The sequence below is a fragment of the Mauremys mutica genome, chromosome 15 (assembly GCF_020497125.1).
Source record: "Mauremys mutica isolate MM-2020 ecotype Southern chromosome 15, ASM2049712v1, whole genome shotgun sequence".
NCBI classification, from domain to species: Eukaryota; Metazoa; Chordata; order Testudines; family Geoemydidae; genus Mauremys; species Mauremys mutica.
The window spans coordinates 11,918,070-11,933,587 of record NC_059086.1 but is presented as its reverse complement, the minus strand read 5'-3'; the positions used below and the strand labels follow the sequence as shown (position 1 = coordinate 11,933,587).

The 15,518-nt window shown below is 45.8% G+C and overlaps 1 protein-coding gene across 1 annotated transcript in view; it reads left to right on the top strand.

Moving 5' to 3' along the window:
• LOC123350391 (zinc finger protein 850-like) overlaps window positions 1-15,518 on the top strand; it is a 586,050-nt gene that overhangs the window by 513,254 nt on the left and 57,278 nt on the right. The gene's annotated exons all lie outside the window — the stretch shown is intronic.

Sequence of the window (15,518 nt, the reverse complement as noted above, 5' to 3'; positions counted from 1 at the left end):
CACCCCTCCTGGTGAGACACCGAATCATGAGTCACCTGTTCCTGACTGTTCTCCTCCATTACTGCCGGCAGCTGAGATACCCCTTTGCCCAGCACGAGCTGATACCACCTCCTCACCTATTCGTGCTGCGGACCCTGAGCCCCTAGTACTTTCGGGTGCAACAACACCAGAAGTTCGCCATAATCCACCTAGAGACAGAAGGCCTCCTCATCGGCTGGATCTTTAGTTAGGGCGAACCCACGGTTATGGGGCAAAATAATCCCCAGGATTTAGCCGGGAATGGAGGCAGTCTACCCTCCTTCTCTAGTTTAGTGTGTGTTTTATTTAGGGGATGTTCTTATTAGGGGGGGAGGAATATGTTGTGTATTTGGTTGTCATGGGTTTTGTTACTATGGCAACTGAGTTAGACTATTAAGGGATAGCTCAGCCGGTTTCAACCGGCTGAGTGAGCTCTCTGTCTCTGTAAATAAAATGGAGGTTTTGGTTAGCTGTCTGCTCTCTGGCCTCAAGTGATTGCTTCCTACACCGGCTGCCCTAAGGATACAACAGGGGCCACCAAGCTGCCGCTGCTCCTGCTGCCCTCGGAACCACAGGAGATGATTTTTTGACAGTGATGGATGCCTCGTCCTAAAGGCCTTTGTCTGCCCCCTTCTAGCGACTGTTTGGTACAGCCCTCACTGCAGCCCTCACTCCTAGGTCTCTCCTGGGGAAATAATGTTTCTGTGCAAAACACCAAAGCTTTTAACAGAAAGGAAGAAAAGGAAATGGCCACATGATGGGACTAGGACATAAGGAATGAAACACAAGATGCTTCTCCCATGTGCATTGACTTTGAACCTTGTTGTCTGCGGTGTTGTTGTATCCGTTAGTCCCATGAAATGAGAGACAAGGGGGAGGGGGTCACATGATATCTTTTAAAGGACCAAGGACCAAGTTCTTGTGTTATCCTTCTCATAACACAAGAACTAGGAGGGGTCACCAAATGAAATGAATAAGCTGCAGGCTTGAAATGAACAAACTTCTCTCAATCTGAGGGCAATGCTTCTACTAATGCAGCCCAATCTGCTGTTAGTCTTTTTGGCAACAAGGGCACACTGCTGACTCATATCCTCCATCTCGTCCACTGTAATCCCCAGGTCCTTTTCTGCAGAACTGCTGCTTAGCCAGTTGGTCCCCAGTCTGTGGCAGTGCATGGGGTTCTTCCTTCCTAAGTGCAGGACTCTGCACTTCTTGTTGAACCTCCTCAGATTTCTTTTGGCCCAATCCTCTAATTTGTCTAGGTCACTCTGAATCCAAACCCTGTCCTTCAGCGCTTGGATTCTTTACATGCTTTCACAGAGTGAAGAGCACATGTTCCATGATTTCATAGGGCAGAGTTTTATGCTATAGAGAGCTTTCCCTGTGTGGATTTGACAGGTGAATCAACACAGAGACACATTGTGACCCTTCTCAGGGTGCTGAAGACTGAGAGTCTCCTCGTTGCCACCTGCCACTAGGAAGAGGGAGTTTTGCATTTGGCAGCTGGATGTTAGTGACCAAACTCACCAGCCTGCTGGAACTCAAGGACCCTCCTCTGAGCTACAGCAGCCACCCTAACCCCTGAGTTCCTTCAATGTGTCCCCCTCTGGGGTCCAGACCGGATCACCAGATACTCAGAGAAATCCCAGATTCTCTCTTCCTGAAGCAATGATATATCCCAGGTTACTAGTTTTACTGTGGACCACTGCTACTGTACCTCACACAGCACTTGAGTATTGAGGTATCGAACAAGCAAAAATTTATTTAACAACCGATAGAGATTTAAACAAATGTGAGTGATGGAAACCAACTGTTCCCAACTAAACAAAAGCAGAAAATGCAACCTACATTTTTTAATAGTTATCTTTCCTATCTAAGTAGATTCTCACCTCACACTTCAGGCAATTTCACTGATTGCTAGTCCCTAGAGCCAGGGCCCTGCCTTTCATGAAGCACCACTGGTCATTAGGAATCTTCTTGGTGAATGGACCCAGATAGTTTTTCTCCACCCTGTCATAAACTGAATCAGTCTTTTGTCTTTATTCACAGAAAGGATGATCTCATTCTCATATTGTCCTCGTCACTTCCACAGGGTTTCAATGTCTATAGTTTGTCTTTGATGGTTTTCCATTGGCTTTTCTGGGTTGGTGCAAAGGTTGACAATGGAGCAAAACATCACATAACTGGCTAGCAAGGGACAGGTGCCAATTCCCCCCCCCCCCCAAGACCTATGATTGGGGTGACTCACTTCCACAATAATACCATATGGGCATAATTTTCCACGTACTTACATTACTCCTTAAATATGACTTGTACACACCCCTCACAGTGATTAGGAGTAACAATAATTTACAAGCTTTCAGTGGAGATCTCACTGCTATGCCTCCTGGATAAATATCATAAAAACAGTGTGGCGAGTTTGTCAGGTCTGAGACAGGAGTTGCTTGTGAATAACAATGACCCCTTTGCCAAGTGGCACCAATGAGCTTTTGTCACACATGCACTGAGTTATACAGTCACATCCTGATAGAATAGAAAGGCTAGCACAAAAAACAGAGAGGAACAATAAGATAATAAAATGACAACAGTTGGAACTCTCCATTTCTCTCAGTCTTTGGACTGATGGGTACTAAGAGCTGTAGCTACAGTTGACGAACCAGGCAATAGGACAGTGGCTCAGCCCTCCATACTAGCAGCTTTCTCACATACCGGGAGATGGGTCAAAATTGTAATTGATGTCATGACTCGCTTCCCATCGGGGATCAATCTGTCTAAGGCTATGTCTACACTTCAAACACTGGAAATATTCTTCTCACAACCTAACACTGTCTACAGTGGGGCTCAGGTCACATTAACTACTTCTGTCAGTGGAGAGGATTTTTTACACCCCTGAGAGATGTGGCTCTGCCAGCATAGCTTTTCATTGTAGACCAGCCTTTAGATGCTTATTGACCAGAAAGGCAATGGATTTCAGCCTTTTGCTTTATATTGATGGTTGATGAGTACAGCTTTCCTACATGCTGGACACATCCTATGACAGATGTCAGGCCTTTCCTTTGCAAATTAGAGAAGTGGGGAAGACAGTGACCCTTACAGTCTAAGTGGGTAAAAACTTATACAATTTATCTCCTGGAGTAGCTTTCCTTTTAATAGAAATTGAGTTTGAAACTAACCAAAATAAATTCTATTTGAAACATAAAAAATTAAAATCTATACTGGGCCAATATTCTCTTATATACTCTTTCTCACACACAGTCTCCTACCCCAACCTTTGGAGTGAGGTTTTTGACCAGAACTCCTTACACTACAGGGGGTAAATTAAATCAAATAAACTTTTCAATATTAGCCATCATTTCCTGTATGACTAACAAAACAAAAAACAAGACAACTTTCAGTTTTCCAAAATAATTCAGATTATCACAGTCTTACTCTTTAACCATTTACTTTGCCTATAATTTCATTTTCCTTGGTACCAATAACATATTCAAAGATCACAAATTCTTGTCATATAGGTTAATTTTCTTTTAATCCCCATTGCCAACAACTGAACCTTGGCTCAAATTGTGGTTTGTCCCAAAGTAGGTCACAACCACTTCTGTGAGTTCATATATCTCAGGATCTTCTGCCATGTGTGTTGGTGGAAGGGGTCTCCTATGTGGGTGTGTTTGCATCATGGAGAAAAAATACCTCTCGTCACACTTTTTAATCTTTCAAAGTAGGAGGAGAGAGAGGACAAGTGATGTAAATGCATAGAACACAAGAGAAAACTGTCTGGTCTACAGTAACAACATTTGTCGGTATAACAATATTACTCAGGGGTGTGAAAAATCCACACAGCTGAGCAACGTAGTTACACAGCCCTAACCCACTGTGTAGCTAGCGCTACATGAGCAGCAGAGTTTCACCTGCCAACATAGCCACCGCCGCTTGCGGGGGCTGGAATAATAAAGTCAGACGGGAGAGATCTCTCCCATTGGCTTAGAGCATCTGTAATAGCAGTGCTACAGCAACGCAGCTACACTGGTGCAGCTGTGCCAACATCAGCTTTATTGTGTAGCCACAGCATCAGAAACAAAACCAGGGAATCAGGACTCAACATGTGTGTATCCGGAAGTCTGAAATTGGAGCTTGATACAGTTGTTGCCTCATTGGTTACCATCATTTTTACAGCCTGAAAGTCCTTGTTAACCAATCAGGCAGCCAGTTTGGGATCCATGGGAAAGGAATGTCCTATGAAGCACTCTCTCTTTGGATCCAAACAGTGAAGGATGGTTGTTCTCAATCTAACCCTGGCATCCTCTGGAAGTGTAATCAGTGACACCGAACTAGGAAGTGGAGTTGTACAAACAATTTTCCTTGGTCATTGGTCACCGTAGCTTCCTTTACTGGGATGGAAACCAAGAACTGGGTGTCGACTCTTTCAACCTCAGCTCTTTCCAAATCTTGGTCTTGGATAGGGTAAATTTACACTTCTCTGAAGTAGAATCCTTTACAAAACCACATAAAATCTCAGCAGTGTTAATGAGGAATGGCTTCCTGAAACATGCCCAGCTTTTCTTTAATTTGGTGGCACAGTCCCAGGCAAGGGACTGGTTACAGGCCAGGATCAGAATCTTCATTAGTTACCAGAGCTGGAGATTCTATTAAAAATGGCTATTTTTCTGAAGATATTACATTTTCAACACTGGCTTCATTTTATACACGTCTTTAGCACCTACAAAAGATAAATTTGACAAAAACTCCACTTCTATTTCCTCAACATCTGTGTCATGAAGGGTTGCATTTCCCATATCATAGGATTAGCTAGGAGAGATCTTCTGTAGGGCCTGGGTTACAAATGCTTTGGGAACCAAATACATGGGCATTTTTCCTACTTCAAAATCACTTACCCTGGAATTCTGTCCCCAGGTCATCTGAGACAATATTGCCTTAAATAATTGAACTACACTGTGATCACTTCCTTCAGTTAGCTGGGGTTCTGCTGCTGTTCACCATTTCTGAGTGGAGATTTTAAATTCACTGCTCATGACTCCTGGACACATTCGTTTTCGATCTTTGCAATAATGCTCTGTGTTTATCCACTTGCTCAACATTTTCCTGCTGAGAATTCTGCTCCTCTTTCTCACGTACCATTGCATCACCTGCTGTGATAGAGACAGAAACCTCAGACAGGGATGGAAAGGTGAAGGCCAAACCAAAACAATTGCTGGAGACAGGTCAAATAAAAATCAGGAACTGAACTCCTCCAAACTCTTCTCACCTTCTTGTCAACTGCTGGAAATGGAAATGGGTGTGAGGAGAACTTAACATAGGGAAATAGATTCAATTAGTGTAATGACCCAACCATTCCCAGTCTCTGTTTAAACCTAAGTTAACCTTCTATGGGTCATCTCAATTATCACTTCAAAGGTTTTTTTTCTCTTGCTGATGATAGCTCATCTCAATTGATTGGCCTCTTCCAGTTGGTATGGGTACTTCCACCTTTTCATGTTCTCTGTATGTATAAATACCTTCTGTCTGTGTGTTCCATTCTATGCATCTGACGAAGTGAGCTGTAGCTCACGAAAGCTTATGCTGAAATAAATTTGTTAGTCTCTAAGGTGCCACAAGTACTCCTGTTCTTTCTGTGAATGGAGTTTCTGAATGTCTCAGAAGTGAATCTGGAAGTAGATCAAGCACAGAAAGATCTCAATGGTCAGGAAAATGTTTCTCAGGAGCAAATTAAAGTAAATGGTCAGGTGGAGGCCCTAACTGAGAAAGGAAAGGGTAGATTTGTGATGGGTGATGGATTGGTGGCTAGTACAGCTTCTTAAAGTGAACCTGAAACAGGTAACTGTGATTTGCTGGAAGTAGCTCAGTATAGTGAAAAAAGCAGCACCTTATCTGTTGGGAGTGGCAATGTGCCTGGTAAGGAAAGTTTGGAGGAGCCTAGGCAGTCTTGTGAGCTGATGGCTTTGTCTAGTCAGCAGTTTGGGAAGACAAGGAGAGTGGAAGATGAGTGTCCCTATACCTTATCTGTTTCCTGTGTGGAGAAATGTGCCTGTGAAGGAAATGTGCCTGTGTCTGTTAGGGGTATTGACTTGCCTATGGAGGAAGCTACCTCAGTCTCCAAGCAGTTGTCTGTTAACAGCCCTGTGTGCTGGGACAAGGGAAATGAAATCCCAAGCTGTGTGTCTGGTGAAGGAGAATGTGTCTCCTGCTTTCCTTTATCTGAGGAGCAGACAGAAGGTGCCTTTCAGCTTGTGAGGGTTGAGAATAGTGCAGTTGTCTCACAGTTGGTTGTGGATACAGCTAAAGCCCAGGAAGGGAATGGTCCTAAGTTTGTGTCTGCTGGGGAGAATGGCATTGTGACTAGGGGCATGGCTACACTTGCAAATTTGCAGTGCTGCAGCAGGGTGTGAAAACACACCCCCTCCAGCACTGCAAATTGCGGCGCTGCAAAGCGCCAGTGTGGTCAAAGCCCCAGCGCTGGGAGCGCGGCTCCCAGCGCTGTACGTTATTCCCCACAAGGAGGTGGAGTACGGACAGCTCTCCCAGCGCTTTGACTACACTTAGCGCTTCAAAGCGCTGCCGCGGCAGCGCTTTGAAGTGCAAGTGTAGCCATAGCCTAGGTTGCATCCAGTTAGTGTCGTAGCAAAATCCCAGAGACCAGACAATTCTGGTGCTTGTAGTTTGCCGGTTGCTAATGTGTGGTTGGAAAAGGGTGCAGCAACTTTGTCTGATCAGAGTGATACCCTAGCCAGGGCACAAGGAGAGCATGAAGGTGATTTAATTATGTTACCTACTGAAAGTTTGACAACTTGTAGCAAGAAGGAAAAGATTCCTGAACTTGTTCATGGCCAAGGGAAGGAGAATGCATCTAACCTGTTATCTAAAAAGTCTGTAAGTTTGCCTAAAAGGGGATTGTGTAGAAATCCTCCTGATGGGCCAGAGGTGATTCTAAATATAAATGAGACCCAGAAAGAGTTTGTGGTTGCTCAAGAAAGTGTTCCTTTAAAGCAAGCCCTAAGTGAAGAGGGTAAGGGCAGAATTTCTGAGAGGGGTGAACTGCTGCTTAGAAAAGCTCATAGGGAAAGGAATCCTCATGGTAATCTGTACAAGCAGTTTACTGCAACTGAAGGGTGTGAAAGTGATTTAATCAAGAAAGTTTCAGTTCCTAACAGCCAGAAATTTTCTGTTGTGAATGGATCCACTGACTTTCCTTTTGAAAGATCCAGTGTGGGTAGCTTTGAAAAGGTCTCAGATGGAGTAGAAGCTGTTAAGAAAGTTGAGCAGCCCTATAACCAAGTGGCTGGGTTTGGCCAGCTTGTAGGGAAGACAATGGTGTTGGAACAGGAATGTCTCCCTGCTGATTATGTGAGTGAGCAGTCTGTGCTTCAGGGACTGAGGACAGATTTGGTTACTGGTATTTCAGAGCAAAACAGTTTTATGGCTGAATGCTTGAGAATACAGGGGCGGACAAGCAAACTCTCACCCTCAGACCCCTTGGATTTCTGTGGTATCTCTTTAAAACAGAGTCCAGCATTGGAATTGGTAGCAGCTAAGAAGTTAAAAGCTAGTGTCTGTGTTGATGCAAATTACCTGGCTGGCAGGGAGAAGAAAGACTTGCTAATAGCTGTTAGCACAGAGAGCCCACCCCATCAGCCAGTGAATTCTGTTAAGCAAGAGAAATCAGGGTTTGATCCTGCAGGACCAGAAGGAAAGAGAAAACTGAATTTTGCAAAGGGAAGCCACAGGTTAACCCTAAAATGCCCAAACTCCAAAGGCATTAATCCAAAGGTGTGGCATGACAAACATGATTGTAAATGGACACTTGCAATGAATTTGTTGTTATTGCTAATGGTGATTTTTGTAACTGTGTTGCTATTACCAAGAACTGTGAGAATGTACAATGTGCCTAACCTTTTGGAAAATCCTTTGAACACATTGAGAGTAATGCATGAAGATATATTTTATGTTAAAAGGCCTTGTTATACTGATGCTTCACGGTTGATGCCTATAAATAGTACTGGTACTTTCCACAGGGGAAAAGACATTCCAGACCTGATGTGCTGTACGAAAGGCAAAACTGAGGCACACTACCATATTGCTTTCATGGCTAAAAGCCAAAATTCCTGTACTATGAACAACATTCATATCTACATTGGTTTGATGTTAATTGGGTTCCAAACATTTGCCAGAGCGTGTATGGATAAAATAGCTGTTTTCTTTAGCTCTTGGCAAGATCACATGAAACATACAGGAACCATGCTGCAAAAGCTAACCAAGTTATACCTTTAGTTTGTAAAGAGATTCGATCATGTTATTGAACATGACTTTGATAAACCATTTCTGTTATACACTGGTATGGCTTCTAACCTAACACTAGCTGTAGTGAGACAGACACAAGGATGGGGAGCTCTTGGGATGCAGTCAGTGATGTTTTGTCATCGCTTCCTGCATCAATTTTGCATTGGGTGTGTGACGTTACTGATATAATCTAGAACCATATAGAACATAGTTGCAACCAAGGTCTTGTAGTGGCACCAAATCTTATGTAAAGGGGGTCATATAAGGTGTCTAAGACCAGGTTATGGGTTGCTGGTTATGATTATGCTGTCTATATGCATGTGACATTTTGTAGTTGAAGTTATGAAAATTGGCTCTATACTGTCTGTACTTCAAACTTATGCTGTGCTTCTGGGAGACATCCCAGACAAATTAGTGTTAGCTCTGCCTAGTCTGCTTGATGGCTCATTAAGGACCATCAGCTATACAACTGACCCATTGAGAAAAGGCAGATACACCTTGTAACTCAGCAAAGTATGTAGGAACTTGTCCATGTGACTTCATTTTGCTGTAATTTCCACAGTAAGGACAAAGAGGTTCTTATACCTGAAAAAAAAACTATAAAAGGCTGATGCGTCATCTCCATCTTGTCTTCAATCCTGCTTCTTACCTCTGGAGGGACTTTGCTACAAACTGAAGCTCTGACCAAAGGACTAATGACCCATCCCAGCTGTGGATGTACTCCAGAGACTAGATTTGAGCCTGCAGTTTACTCCATCACTGCTACAAGCCTGAACTAAGAACTTTGCCATTACTATATGTAATTGGTTCCATTTAACCAATTCTAACTCTCATCTATATCTTTTTCCTTTTATGAATAAATCTTTAGATTTTAGATTCTAAAGGATTGGCAACAGAGTGATTTGTGGGAAAGATCTGATTTGTATATTGACCTGGGTCTGGGGCTTGATTCTTTGGGATCAAGAGAACCTTTTTCTTTTATTGGGGTGTTAGTTTTCATAACCATTCATTCCCAGGATGAGTGGCTCTGGTGGTGATACTGGCAGACTGGAGAGTCTAAGGGAATTGCTTGCCACTTGTGGTTAGCCAGTGGAGTGAGACCGAAGTCCTCTTTGGCTGGCTGGTTTGGTTTGCCTTAGAGGTGGAAAAACCCCAGCCTTGGGCTGTAACTGCCCTGTTTAAGCAATTGGTCCTGAATTGGCACTCTCAGTTGGGTTCTGCCAGAACTGCATCGTCACACCCTGTCCTGGGGAAAGGCAAAAAGACCAAAAGAGAAAGAAGGGTGGCCAAGTCCTTGGGTACCCGAATCCTGATACAAGGACAGAGGGTTGCCTGTGTCGGCAGATGCACACGGGCACCTGAAAGGGAGGGCCCTGAGACAGAGGAGGGGTCAGAGACCACTTCCAACTCCAACCTCACGGAGCCAGCCGAGAGGGCAGGGACAAATCCCTCAGAGTTCGGGCTGTTAAGCCGAGAGAGAGAGACTTTTGGACGGGACCAGGTGGAAGACCCAAGCTACAAGAACGCCAGGAAGGAGGTGGCTGAGATAGATGAGGTACCCATACAGGGAAAGGCCTGGGGCCAGGGCCTTATTTTGTGATCAAGAGGAATTTCCTATACCAGGTCGTGCAAAGGCAGGAGCAAGAGGTACACCAGCTCCTAGTCCCCCGGAAACACCTGAAGGCAATATTAAGCCTCGCTCACAGTCACCTTTTTGGAAGACACTTGGGAGTGGAGAAAACCCAGGCGCGAATCTTACGCAGGTTCTTCTGGCCGGGGGTCCATGAAGACGTCCAGCAGTACTGTGCCTCTTGCCCCGAATGTCAACTGCACAGCCCTCGTCCACATCTAAGAGCTCCTCTGGTACCCCTGCCGATCATTGAAGTTCCGTTTGAGTGGATTGCCGTGGATCTTGTGGGGCCGCTAGAGAAAACGACCTGAGGCCACCAGTATGTGCTTGTCATCCTAGACTATGCAACCAGGTACCCAGAAGCTGTCCCCTTAAGAAACACAGCTTCCCAGAGCATTGCCAAAGAATTAGTGGCAATCTTTGCCTGGGTAGGGCAACCAAAAGAAATCCTCACAGACCAGGGAACACCATTCATGTCCAAGTTGATGAAGGACTTGTGTTCCCTGCTCCATGTCCAGACCCTGCGGATCTTGGTTTACCATCCACAAACCGATGGTCTGGTGGAAAGATTTAACCGAACTCTCAAGGCCATGATAAGAAAGGTGGTAAGCAAGGATAGGAAAGATTGGGACAATCTACTACCATACCTCATGTTCGCCATCTGTGAAGTCCCCCAAGCTTCCACCGGATTCTCCCCCTTTTGAGCTGTTGTATAGACACAACCCTTGAGGCATTCTGGACATAGCCAAGGAAATTTGGGAGGAGGAACCCAGTGAGGGGACGAACGTAATAGAACATGTACTACAGATGAGGGACTGGATAGCCCGGGTCACTCCCATAGTAAGGGAGAACCTAGAGAAGGCCCAAGATGCCCAGAGAACCTACTACGACCATCAAGCCAAGCTTCGTCAGTTTCAACCCAGTGACCGAGTAATGGTACTGGTACCCAGGGCCGAAAGTAAGCTGTTGGCCCAGTGGCAAGGGCCCTATGAAATAGTTGAACCTGTACGGAAAGTAAATTACAAGGTGCGACAACCAGGACGTCGAAAAATAGAGCAGATATAACACGTCAACTTCTGAAATCATGGCACGTGCAAGAGGCATGCACAGTGATTTGAGAAGAGCTGCACCCAGGGAACAAAAATCATGAACAGGTGAGGGTGTCTCCTGATCTAACAACAGTCCAGAAGAAAGAGGTAACTGAGATGATTGCCCAATATCAAGATGTATTCTCGACAAAGCCGGGTCGCACAACTGGGACATATCACCACATCATCACAAACCCTGGGGCCAGAGTAACTATGAGGCCCTACCGGGTGCCAGCAGTCAAAAGGGAGGAAATAAAAGCAGAAGTCAAGAAAATGCTGGAGATGGGGATCATCGAAGAATCCCACAGTCAGTGGTCCAGCTCAGTAGTGCTGGTGCCCAAACCTGATGGCACCACAAGGTTCTGCAATGACGTCCGTCGACTAAACGAGATATCCCAGTTTGATGCCTACCCTATACCCCGCATAGACGAACTAGTGGACCGTCTGGGGAACGTCCGGTACTTGACAACCATAGACTTGACAAAGGGGTACTGGCAGATTCCCCTAGCCGAAGTTGCAAAGGAATAGACAGTGTTTTCTACACCAGAGGGTCTCTTCCGATATACAGTCCTTCCCTTTGGACTACATGGGGCTCCAGCTACCTTTCACCGCCTCATGGACAAGTTATTATGCCCCCATACCAGTTATGCTGCGGCCTACTTGGATGACGTGGTGATTCATACCCCAGACTGGGAGACCCACTTGGAAAAAGTGGGGGCAGTCCTTGATACCTTCCGTTGAGCTGGCTTTATGGCGAACCCTGTTAAGTGCGCTGTAGGGTTCACGGAGGCCAAATACCTTGGCTACGTGGTAGGAAAAGGTCTGGTAAAACCCCAACTGAATAAGTTAGAGGCCATTCAAAATTGGCCTTGGCTGAGTCGTAAGAAGCAGGTCCAAGCATTCCTAGGGATGGTGGGGGGATCCGGCGTTTCATCCCCCATTTTGCTACAAGGGCAAGTCCCCTAATGGACTTAGTGAAGGCCCATCGTTCTGATCCAGTCAGATGGTCTGATGCAGCAGAGAGGGCATATGTGGACCTACGGCCTGCCCTCTGCAGTAACCCCGTATTGACAGCCCCAGGTTTCACGAAGGACTTCATCCTACGGACAGATGCATCTAAGATAGGGTTAGGGGCCGTCCTGTCGCAGATGGTTGGGGAGGAGGAACACCCAGTTCTCTACCTCAGTAGGAAACTCCTTCCGAGGGAACAAAAATATGCAGTAGTAGAGAGAGAAAGAGAGTGCCTCACCGTAAAGTGGGCCATGGAAATGTTGCGTTATTACCTGCTGGAGCGCAGATTTATCCTTGTGACTGACCAATGCCCTTCTTCAATGGATGCAATGGAACAAGGAAAAGAACACAAGGGTAACCACGTGGTTCTTATCTCTCCAATCTTTCCAGTTCCGCATAGAGCACAGAGCAGGGAGTTGCCATGGCAATGCCAGTGGCTTTTCATGCATACACTGTCTGGCGTCCCAAGCTGTCCAACCCCTTGGTGTTGAGCGGGGGGAGGGATATGTGACAGACCCAGGCCAGTTGGGTATAGCAGAAGGCAGATATACTGGCCACTGGATTAACAGTTTTCTGTTCCCTGACTGACAAGAGCAGGGGCTGCTCCAGGCTAATGAGAACACCTGACTCTAATTAACCTGTAAAGAGTCAGGTGAGGCCATTAAGCTAATGTGACCACCTGATTCTAATTAAGGCCCCACTGATACTATAAAAAGGGCTCACTCCAGTCAGGCAGAAGACAGCCAGGGAGCCAGAGGAGAGGAAGTGTGGCTGAAGGACTGGTTAATGAAGACACCCTCAAACCATCGGTAAAGGAGCCCTAAGGTAAGGGTGAAGAAGGGAGAAGCAGGAGAGCTATGGGGAAGTGGCCCAGGGAAATGTAGCAACTCTGGCAGTGAAAGGCTGGCTGCCAACAACTGCTACCATTAGAGTCCCTGGGCCGGAACCTGGAGTAAAGGGCGGGCCTAGGTTCCCCCCAACCCACCACTACAGGAACCTCCTGGGAGGGGAAGTCAGGCCCCTGTCAGGACAGGAGGCTAAACTGTTCTGAAATAAGCCCCCAGGGACAACAGAGACTGTGGGAGTTCTCTCCCCAACCTCCTTGCTGGCCTATGAAGAAAAGGGCTCAGTAGACTGTAACACTGGCCCTAGAGAGAGAAGGGCTATGTGGAGGGTCACAGTGAGCCACTGAGGCTGGCATAAACCGCCTAGAAGCGCAGGACCCACGGGGGCAAGGTCAGAGCTCTGACACAGTGGACAGAAAGCTGGCTAGATTGTCAGGCTCAACGGCTCAATGATTAACGGCTCAATGTCTAGTTGGCAGCCAGTATTAAGCGGTGTGCCCCAGGGGTCGGTCCTGGGGCCGGTTTTCTTCAACATACTTATTAATGATCTGGATGATGGGATAGATTGCACCCTCAGCAAGTTCGCAGATGACACCAAGCTGGGGCAAGAGGCAGATAGGCTGGAGGGTAAACATGGGTCCAAAGTGACCTAGACAAATTAGTGCATGGGGCCAAAAGAAATCTGATGAGGTTCAACAAAGACAAGTGCAGAGTCCTGCACTTAGGATGGAAGAATCCCATACATTACTACAGGATGGGGACTGACTGGCTAAGCAGCAGTTCTTCAGAAAAGGACATGGGGATTATAGTGGATGAGAAGCTGGATATGAGTCAGCAGTGTGCCCTTGTTGCCAAGAAGGCTAACAGCATATGGGGCTGCATTAGTAGGAGCATTGCTAGCAGATCGAGAGAAGATTATTCCCCTCTGTTCGGCACTGGTGAAGCCATATCTGGAGTATTGCGTCCACTTTTGGGCCTCCCACTACAGAGATGTGGACAAATTGTCCACAAATGTCGTCCAGCAGACGGCAACAAAAATTAATAGGGGGCTGGGGCATGTGACTGATGAGGAAAGGCTGAAGAACTGGGCTTGTTTAGGCTGCAGAAGAGAAGAGTGAGGGGGGAGTTGATAGCAGCCCTCAACTGCCTGAAGGGGGGTTCCAGAGAGGATGGAGCTCAGCTCTTCTCAGTGGTGCCAGATGACAAAACAATGGGCAATGGTCTCAAGTTGTAGTGGGGGAGGACTAGGTTGGATATTAGGAAACACTATTTCACTAGGAGGGTGGTGAAGCACTGGAATGGGTTCCCTAGGAAGGTGGTGGCATCTCCATCCTGAGAGGTTTTTAAGGCCCAGCTTTACAAAGCCCTGGCTGGGATGATTTAGTTGGGTTTGGTCCTGCTTTGAACAGGGGGTTGGACCAGATACCTCCTGAGGTCTCTTCCAACCCTAATCTTCTATGATTCTCTCTGTGCTTCATGAAACTTTGGATACAAATGATAAAAGACAGTTGTGTCCAATTTAATCATGGCGTCTTTTAGGAGTGTGACCAATGCCATTTAACTAGGGAGCAGAGTTCTAAAGAGAGTTTACCTGGGCCACAGATCACCATAGCTTCCATCTCTGGGGTGAAAATCAACCACCACTACCCGCAATTTCCAACTGAGTTCTTGTCAAATCTTTGACCTTACTTGGAGTAATTTTACACTTCTCTGGCGTAGAATTCTTCACCAATCACACAACATGTCAGTAGCGATAGTGAGGTATAACTCCCCCAAATATGCCCTTTTATTTCTTTAATCTGGAGGCACAGATTTAAATTAGGGACTAAATTCAGGTGCGGCTTAGAATCCTGTAAGACACCAAATATCAGGTCTCTATTAAAAATAGGTATCTTTTTGCAGCTATATCACATTCAACATGGATTTCATTTTCTATACAATTGCAGCATCTCCCAGGTGTGAGCTGAACAGAAATGTCATTTCCATTTCCCCCCCATCTCTACCTAGAAATGGATTGCATTTCCCAAACAATAGGCAACATGCAGCTGATTACAAAGGAGATATCTTCAGGAGTGACCTCTTGCAGGGCCTTGGCCACAACTGCTTTGGGAGACCAATGCATGGGTATTTTGCTTAGTTACCAGTCATTTACTAGGGAATCCTCTTCCCAGACCTTTAGAAAAAATATTAACCTAACCAACTGAACAACAGGGGGGATTGGGATGGTGATGGGGAATATGGGAATCCCTCTGCCTTACCCTAAACACTTCTGTTGTTACAGCAGGTGCAATGACATTTTCCCTATCTCTGCCCTGTTCCTGCTCTTTGTTATAGTTCAATATATTTTAAATGAGGAAAATGGTAGTAAAAATATCTGCTCTCCAACACAATGTGAAGCAACAATACAGCAACTGGGAATGAAACAATTTCTTCTCCAAAAGGGAACCTGATGACTAACAATTGCTTTGAAATGGGGGCACAGTATAACCGTGATGCTCAGGGTTTGTTTAGACTAGGAAAAGTGATGGAGTTTAGGTCAGGTCAATAGGAAAGCTAATGCCAACCACAGCACCTGGGCTGCATCTGCTCTACAACTATAATTGTCTTTTTACACCAAAATCACTAACTTGAGCAGCC